This window comes from Schistocerca nitens, chromosome 8 (genome assembly GCF_023898315.1).
Source record: "Schistocerca nitens isolate TAMUIC-IGC-003100 chromosome 8, iqSchNite1.1, whole genome shotgun sequence".
Lineage (NCBI taxonomy): Eukaryota > Metazoa > Arthropoda > Insecta > Orthoptera > Acrididae > Schistocerca > Schistocerca nitens.
This window is the reverse complement of record NC_064621.1, coordinates 608,526,383-608,533,720: the sequence shown is the minus strand read 5'-3', so window position 1 is coordinate 608,533,720 and position 7,338 is coordinate 608,526,383.

Genomic DNA, 7,338 nt, shown 5'->3' with positions numbered 1-7,338 from the left:
TTTCTATTTGGTGTTTGCAAAGTCTGCATTTATCTGTTGTGGTATTGGGACCTTTAATAATATGCTTGCTGTAATATCTGGTGTTTATTGTTTGATCCCGTATTGCAATCATGAATCCTTCCGTCTCACTGTATATATTGCCTTTTCTTAGCCATGTGTTGGATGCATCTTGATCGATGTGTGGCTGTGTTAGATGATACGGGTGCTTCCCATGTAGTGTTTTCTTTTTCCAATTTACTTTTTTCGTATCTGTTGATGTTATGTGATCTAAAGTGTTGTAGAAGGCGTTATGAAATTGCAGTGGTGTAGCCGATGTACTTATATGAGAGATTGCTTTGTGTATTTTGCTAGTTTCTGCTTGTTCTAGAAAGAATTTTCTTAAATTGTGTACCTGTCCATAATGTAGGTTTTTTATATCGATAAATCCCCTTCCTCCTTCCTTTCTGCTTAATGTGAATATTTCTGTTGCTGAATGTATGTGATGTATTCTATATTTGTGGCATTGTGATCGTGTAAGTGTATTGAGTGCTTCTAGGTCTGTGTTACTCCATTTCACTACTCCAAATGAGTAGGTCAATATTGGTATAGCATAAGTATTTATAGCTTTTGTCTTGTTTCTTGCTGTCAATTCTGTTTTCAGTATTTTTGTTAGTCCTTGTCTATATTTTTCTTTTAGTTCTTCTTTAATATTTGTATTATCTATTCCTATTTTTTGTCTGTATCCTAGATATTTATAGGCATCTGTTTTTTCCATCACTTCTATGCAGTCGCTGTGGTTATCCAATATGTAATCTTCTTGTTTAGTGTGTTTTCCCTTGACTATCTATTTTTATTACATTTGTCTGTTCCAGTAGCCATATTTATATCATTGCTGAATACTTCTGTTATCTTTAGTAATTGCTTGAGTTGTTGATTTGTTGCCGCCAGTAGTTTTAGATCATCCATGTATAGCAAATGTGTCATTTTGTGTGGGTATGTTCCAGTAATATTGTATCCATAATTTGTATTATTTAGCATGTTGGATAGTGGGTTCAGAGCAAGGCAGAACTAGAAAGGACTTAATGAGTCTCCTTGGTATATTCCACGCTTACTCTGTATTGGCTGTGATGTGATATTATTTGAATTTGTTTGGATATTAAGTGTGGTTTTCCAATTTTTCATTACTATGTTTAGGAACTGTATCAATTTAGGATCTACTTTATATATTTCCAATATTTGTAGTAACCATGAGTGGGGTAGACTATCAAAAGCTTTTTGGTAATCAATGTATGCATAGTGTAGCGATCTTTGTTTAGTTTTAGCTTGATATGTCACCTCTGCATCTATTATCAGTTGCTCTTTACATCCTCGTGCTCCTTTGCAACAGCGTTTTTGTTCTTCATTTATAATTTTGTTCTGTGTTGTATGTGTCATTAATTTCTGTGTAATGACTGAAGTTAATATTTTGTATATTGTTGGTAGGCATGTTATGGGGCGATATTTAGCTGGGTTTGGTGTGTCTGCTTGATCTTTAGGTTTCAGATAAGTTATTCCTTGTGTAAGTGTATCAGGGAATGTGTATGGGTCTGCAATGTAACTGTTAAATAATTTAGTTAGATGTGAATGTGTGGAGGTGAACTTCTTTAGCCAGAAATTTGCTATTTTATCTTTTCCAGGGGCTTTCCAATTGTGAGTAGAATTAATTGCTTGGGTGACTTCATGTTGCAAAATTATCACTTCAGGCATTTGTGGTATCATCTTGTATGTGTCTGTTTCTGCTTGTATCCACCGTGCATGCCTGTTATGTTGTACCGGGTTTGACCATATGTTGCACCAGAAGTGTTCCATGTCTCTTATGTTTGGTGGATTGTCTATTTTAATCTGTGTGTTATCTATTGTCTGGTAAAATTTCTTTTGGTTTGTGTTGAATGTTTGGTTTTGTTTCCTTCTATTTTCACTTTTTTTGTATCTTCTAAGTCGTTTGGCCAATGCTTATTATTATTATTATTATTATTATTATTATTATTATTATTATTATTACTATTATTAGTGGCAGTGGTAGTGGTAGTATTAGTAGTAGTAGTTGTTGTTGTTTTATCTTATGCATTTTGTTTGATTTGTTTAAATTATTGTTTATTGTATACTTTTGTTTCCATATAATAACTGCAGAGTCTCCCCAACCTTTACAGCCACGCTACGCCACTGCTATTGAGGAACAAATATTGAACCATGGGACCATGGGACCTTATCAACCAAAATGGTCACATAATCCTTAGCAGCAACGCGATCTTGCAGAGTACCATGGGCTTGTCAGATACCACGATAAAGGTTGCACAGATCATCACCGAACCACCATCATGTTTCACTCCAGAGATGAAAAACTCTGCTAGAAGTTGGAATGATCACTAGAGCAAATGGCATTCTTCCGTTGCTCCACAGTCTAAGTTTTATGGCTTCAACACGACGTTTCCCTGTTACGGACATTTGTATCACTGAGAACTGGTTTTGGAATGCCAGCTCGCCCTCCAATTCCATGTTTATGGAGTTCCGTTCATGTTGTTGTAGAGCTGCCAGTGTTTGTGAGTGCAACATTTGATTCTGTAATGACTTTTGCATCTGTCGTCCTCTTACAAGTGTTGGAATTTAAATAGTGGCAACTATTTATTCACAATCGATACAAAGGAGTTGCATGTTTGCACTTGTTACTGTCCTTCAAAGTAGTCACCAGCATTGTGTAGAACCCGTTGCCAGCGATGTGGTAGGTGTAGTATACCGTAAGCACAGCCTGTTCTGTTGTCATGCAATATGATGGGTGGGTTACACAGGAATTGTCTCCACTTCTTTCGCAAAGCTGGTCGCAGGTGAACCTCCAAAAGCGAACAGTAATACTCTGCATTGACGGTCTGCTGTGCAGGAACGTTATGCGTTAGGATAACACCATCACAGTCGTACACGAGAACCACCATAACTTTAGACCGCTCCAATCACACCATCAACAGAACAGGCTCTGCCAACGGTATACTAAGCCTTGCACATCCCTGGCAACGCGTTTTACATAACGCTGGTGACTACTTTGAAGGGCAGTAAGAGGTGCAAACAAGTAACTCTTTTGTATCGGTTGTGAATAAATAGTTGCTATTATTTAAGTTCCAACCCTCATAGTTTTCGTCACAGTCTCCTTCAATGACATCCATGACGATCACTCTACACCTCATTTGTCCACGCTGTGAATTAGCTGATGATGTTTTTTTTATATTTTCCTTGCATATGGTATAAACTTTGATACGGTCCCTCTTGAAACACCGAACACTTCAGCTGTATTTGTTATGGAAGCACCCTCCATATGTACACCAATAATTTGCTCATGCTTCAATGCACAGAGCTCTGAAACAATGCACTAACAATTGCGCAGAACACTGTTCTGAAATGGCTGACGCTTGTAATGTACTGAGGACATTGCATGGGTACTGGTCATGATCAATAAACACAGTGCAGATTAGCATCTGCATTTTTGTTCAATGACTAATTTCTCATTGTGTTTCCGTATTTTTGTCCTCTCCTACACCTGCTGAGGCATTTCAAAATGTACAGTTAGTTTTTGCTTTGTTCTTAGGTCTATCAGGTGTGGTAGTCAGTTTAGTTTCATGTCGCATATTAGGATAAGAAGTTGCACACGCTCCTTTAAATTTGAAACATTCATTGTCTTCCATTTTGGGCATTGTGGTAGTTAAGATTCAACAAAACAAATGTAGAGCCCGCAGTGCATAGTGTAATCTGGTAGTCATTTACCTAGTTGAGCCCCAGTGTTCTAAATAAGTTATTGTGAGTGAATTTTGGACACTTCTTGTATCAATTTTTCACCCACATTTTTTTCTGTTTGAAATAACGTTGAGCAGTCACCACTCAACCAGTGTCCTGCCCATCCAAAATTTCGAACGAGACTAAATATTGTACAGTTTTATTGCATAGTCTAGGAAGAGCTTCAGAAACTTCCTTATTCTTCTTCTTCACTTCATGGAGTGGATATACAGCCTTTCTGTCTTCAATGAAGTCCTCTGCTCCTTAGTCGTCCTACAACTTGCTTTCATACTGGTTCAGAATTAATTACTTTTTTAACTAATTATTAACTATTCTGGGAAGATACTACAGTTCCCTATGGTACCATTCACATAGGGATCATGAGGATAAGATCAGAATAATTACTGCATGCACAGAGGTATTGAAACAGTCATTCTTCCTGCACTCTATATGAATGGAACCAGTACAATGGGATGTACCCTGTGCTATGCACTTCACAGTGATTTGCAGATTACACATGTAGATATAGAAATAACCTGTATTCAGTCATTGTGTTGATACGAGACGTTGTTTCCATTTTATGTGCCCTAGTTCTGTTTTGTCATTTACACAGAATGTATTAAGTTCTTTTCTTGTAATATAATTTTATATTTGATCCCTTAACTTCCATTAAAAGTTTCATTTCAGATGACTGTATTCTTCTTTTATCTTTCTTAGTTAATATCCAATAGTCACTTCCCTGTATTAGAATAGGTGTAGTTATTATTTTGTAAACTCTATATTTACATCCTTCCTTGTCTTATTATCTAGTCTTCTGTGTTGTGTGACACATATCATTCGGAATTTATTTTCATATTCACTGTTAATGTGACAGCATAACAGTTGGAAGTATAACAACAGTTGTAATAATTGTTCCCCAAGCACTATTTTGTAGGATCCTGGAAATTTACCTTTGGCCTCTGTTACTTCAGTAATTTTACTGACATCTTTAGTTTATAATTCTTACATATTTGACTTAGGTGTTGTATTACAAACCAGAGCACATTTTTTGTCTTCTGAATCGTTATTTGGTCATGGGCAAGGGCAGAGTTTTTATGTGTGTATGTGTGTGCCTTGGTATAAATGTGGTACATTATTTAACTTCCCATTAATATACTAAGTGTAGTAGATGGAATGCTACACCCATGTTGCAATTCTCTGTTGATATTTATTGATCCTGTCTCCTATTTATCTGTATTTCTTACAATTTCTGTGTGCTGGTACAAATCTTCTATTACTTGTATTAAATGTCTTAGATGTTCTCTTTTTTCTGTGATGTTCTAAAGCTTTCTTCTGTTACCTCTACTGACAACCTTTTCCATAATCTGTGAATGTTATGTGAGTTTGGAGTTAGTGTTCTCATCGTCTTTCAATTAACTGGTGTGCAATAGTAACATTTTCACCACAGTATCAATTAAATCAAATGTTATGTAGCTAGGGCCTCCCATCGGGTAGACCAGTCACTTCGTGCAAGTCATTTGATTTGACGCCAGTTTGGCTACTTGCTCGTCGATGTGAGTGAGATAATGATGATGAAGACAGCACAACACCTAGTCCCTGAGTGGAGAAAATCTCCAACCCAACTGGGAATCGAACCCAGACCCCTTAGTATGGCAGTCCATCATGCTGACCACTCAGCTATTGGGCAGACTACAAGATCGATATTTTCTAAAGTAATTGTACGCCTCCCCTGGGAGGGCATTAGCTATCTTTTTCATTCTATTGTCAGTAATTCTTGTGTAGAGTTTGTAAGAATCATTTAGTAGTTTTGTTCCTCTATAGTTCTAACATGCATTTTTCTTCCTTTTTTGTAGAGCCATGTCACCTCTGCTGTCAGAGCCACGTACCACCTGTATTTACCAGCATTCTTTTAATATGTGTAAGAGCCTTAGTTGTAACTTTAATCCTCTAATTTAAAGAGTTTCCATCATCAGGCCCAGCATCTTTTCTGTTTTTCAACTGTTTCTGGGTTCTCTGTATCTCATAAAATGTGATGTCATCTCCTTGATACGCATGTTAGTCTCCTTAATCCTCTGAAGTTGTCATTTATCCTGTTTCCCATATACATCAGTCCCTTGACGTTGGTAGTGTTTTACCCAAGTCTCTTTATCTTTGACAATTTGGAGAATTTCTTTCTTGCTTGTTAAATTTTTCGTGAGTTGATAGGCCACCTGTTTACTTTGTAGATCATTTTCTATAGTTGGTATGAATCCATCCCATGATATTTCATAAACCTTTCTTCTTCCTTAAATTATTCTTTTCCCTTACAACTTCCATTGCTAGTCTTTTATTGGATGTTTATTTTTCAAAAATATTGGAAACTACTATGAAAAATAGACTGACCAACTTCTGTGGAATGAACAGATTGGTTTCAGATCTGAAAAGGGCAAAAAAGCTGCTATAGTAAAATTCACAAAAGTAGTTTTAGGGGCTCTAGATAAAGGAGAACAAGTATCAGGCATTTCCACAGACCTCAGTAGAGCATCTGTCGCAGTTGATCATGAAATTCTTGTAGATAAATTTGAAGCATTTGGAAAAAGGGGCTGTAAATAAATGGTTTAGGAGACAGAGGGTAGAGATATCCCAGACATCAAGTAACTCAAACAGTATGGTGGAACATCTTCTAGATCAAGAATTCTGGAATATTGGAGTCCCTCAAGGGAGTGTGTTAGGCCCAATACTGTTTCTCTTTATGTTAATGAATTTCCACTCTTTGTCTCATGAGAAGAAATAGTGTTGCTTATGACAGTAATGAAATAATTACAGATAGGACACTAGAAATGTTATAAGTAAAAGCTGAAAAAGCGCTTATGGTGGTCCACCACTGGTGAAAAAACAAAAAAAGTAACTCTTAATGTGAGAAAGACTAATAACATGAAATTCTACATGAATAAAAGACTTAATATGACAAAACTTAAAGTAAATAATGATACCATAGAGAGTGTAGTTGGCAACAAATTTTTATCTATTTATGTTGATCAAGAACTAAAATGAACACACTGGAGTACCTGGAAAAATAATTAACATAGCATGGTAGGCCTCATGATTATTAAACATGGTATGTAATAGCTCAAGTGCAAGAACAACATACTGTGTGCACATATATTTTCTATTAGCAGTTGAGCCCCAATATTCTGGGATGTGAGAGCGCATAATGTAGAAAATGTATTCAAACTGCAAAAACGAGTCATCAGAATAATGAGAAATAGCCATAAAAGGGCCCACTAGATCGAGTTATTTCAAAATGGGATAGACTGACAGTTTTAAGTGAATACTTAGTTCAAACTGTGTTTTATTTTACAGAAAAACGTTGAGCAATATGCAGCAAACAGTTCCATTCATGATGTTCAAACCATATGCAGCGATTGCATGTACCTAGATAGTATGAAATGAAGCGAAGACTCAAGCCACTATGTTTTATCAAGCAGTCAAGTTATATAAAACCCTGCTAAAAGAGATCAAAAGCGTAAAAGAACTCTATAAATCTAAAATATATCTTAAAGAATATTTACTAAAAAGTAA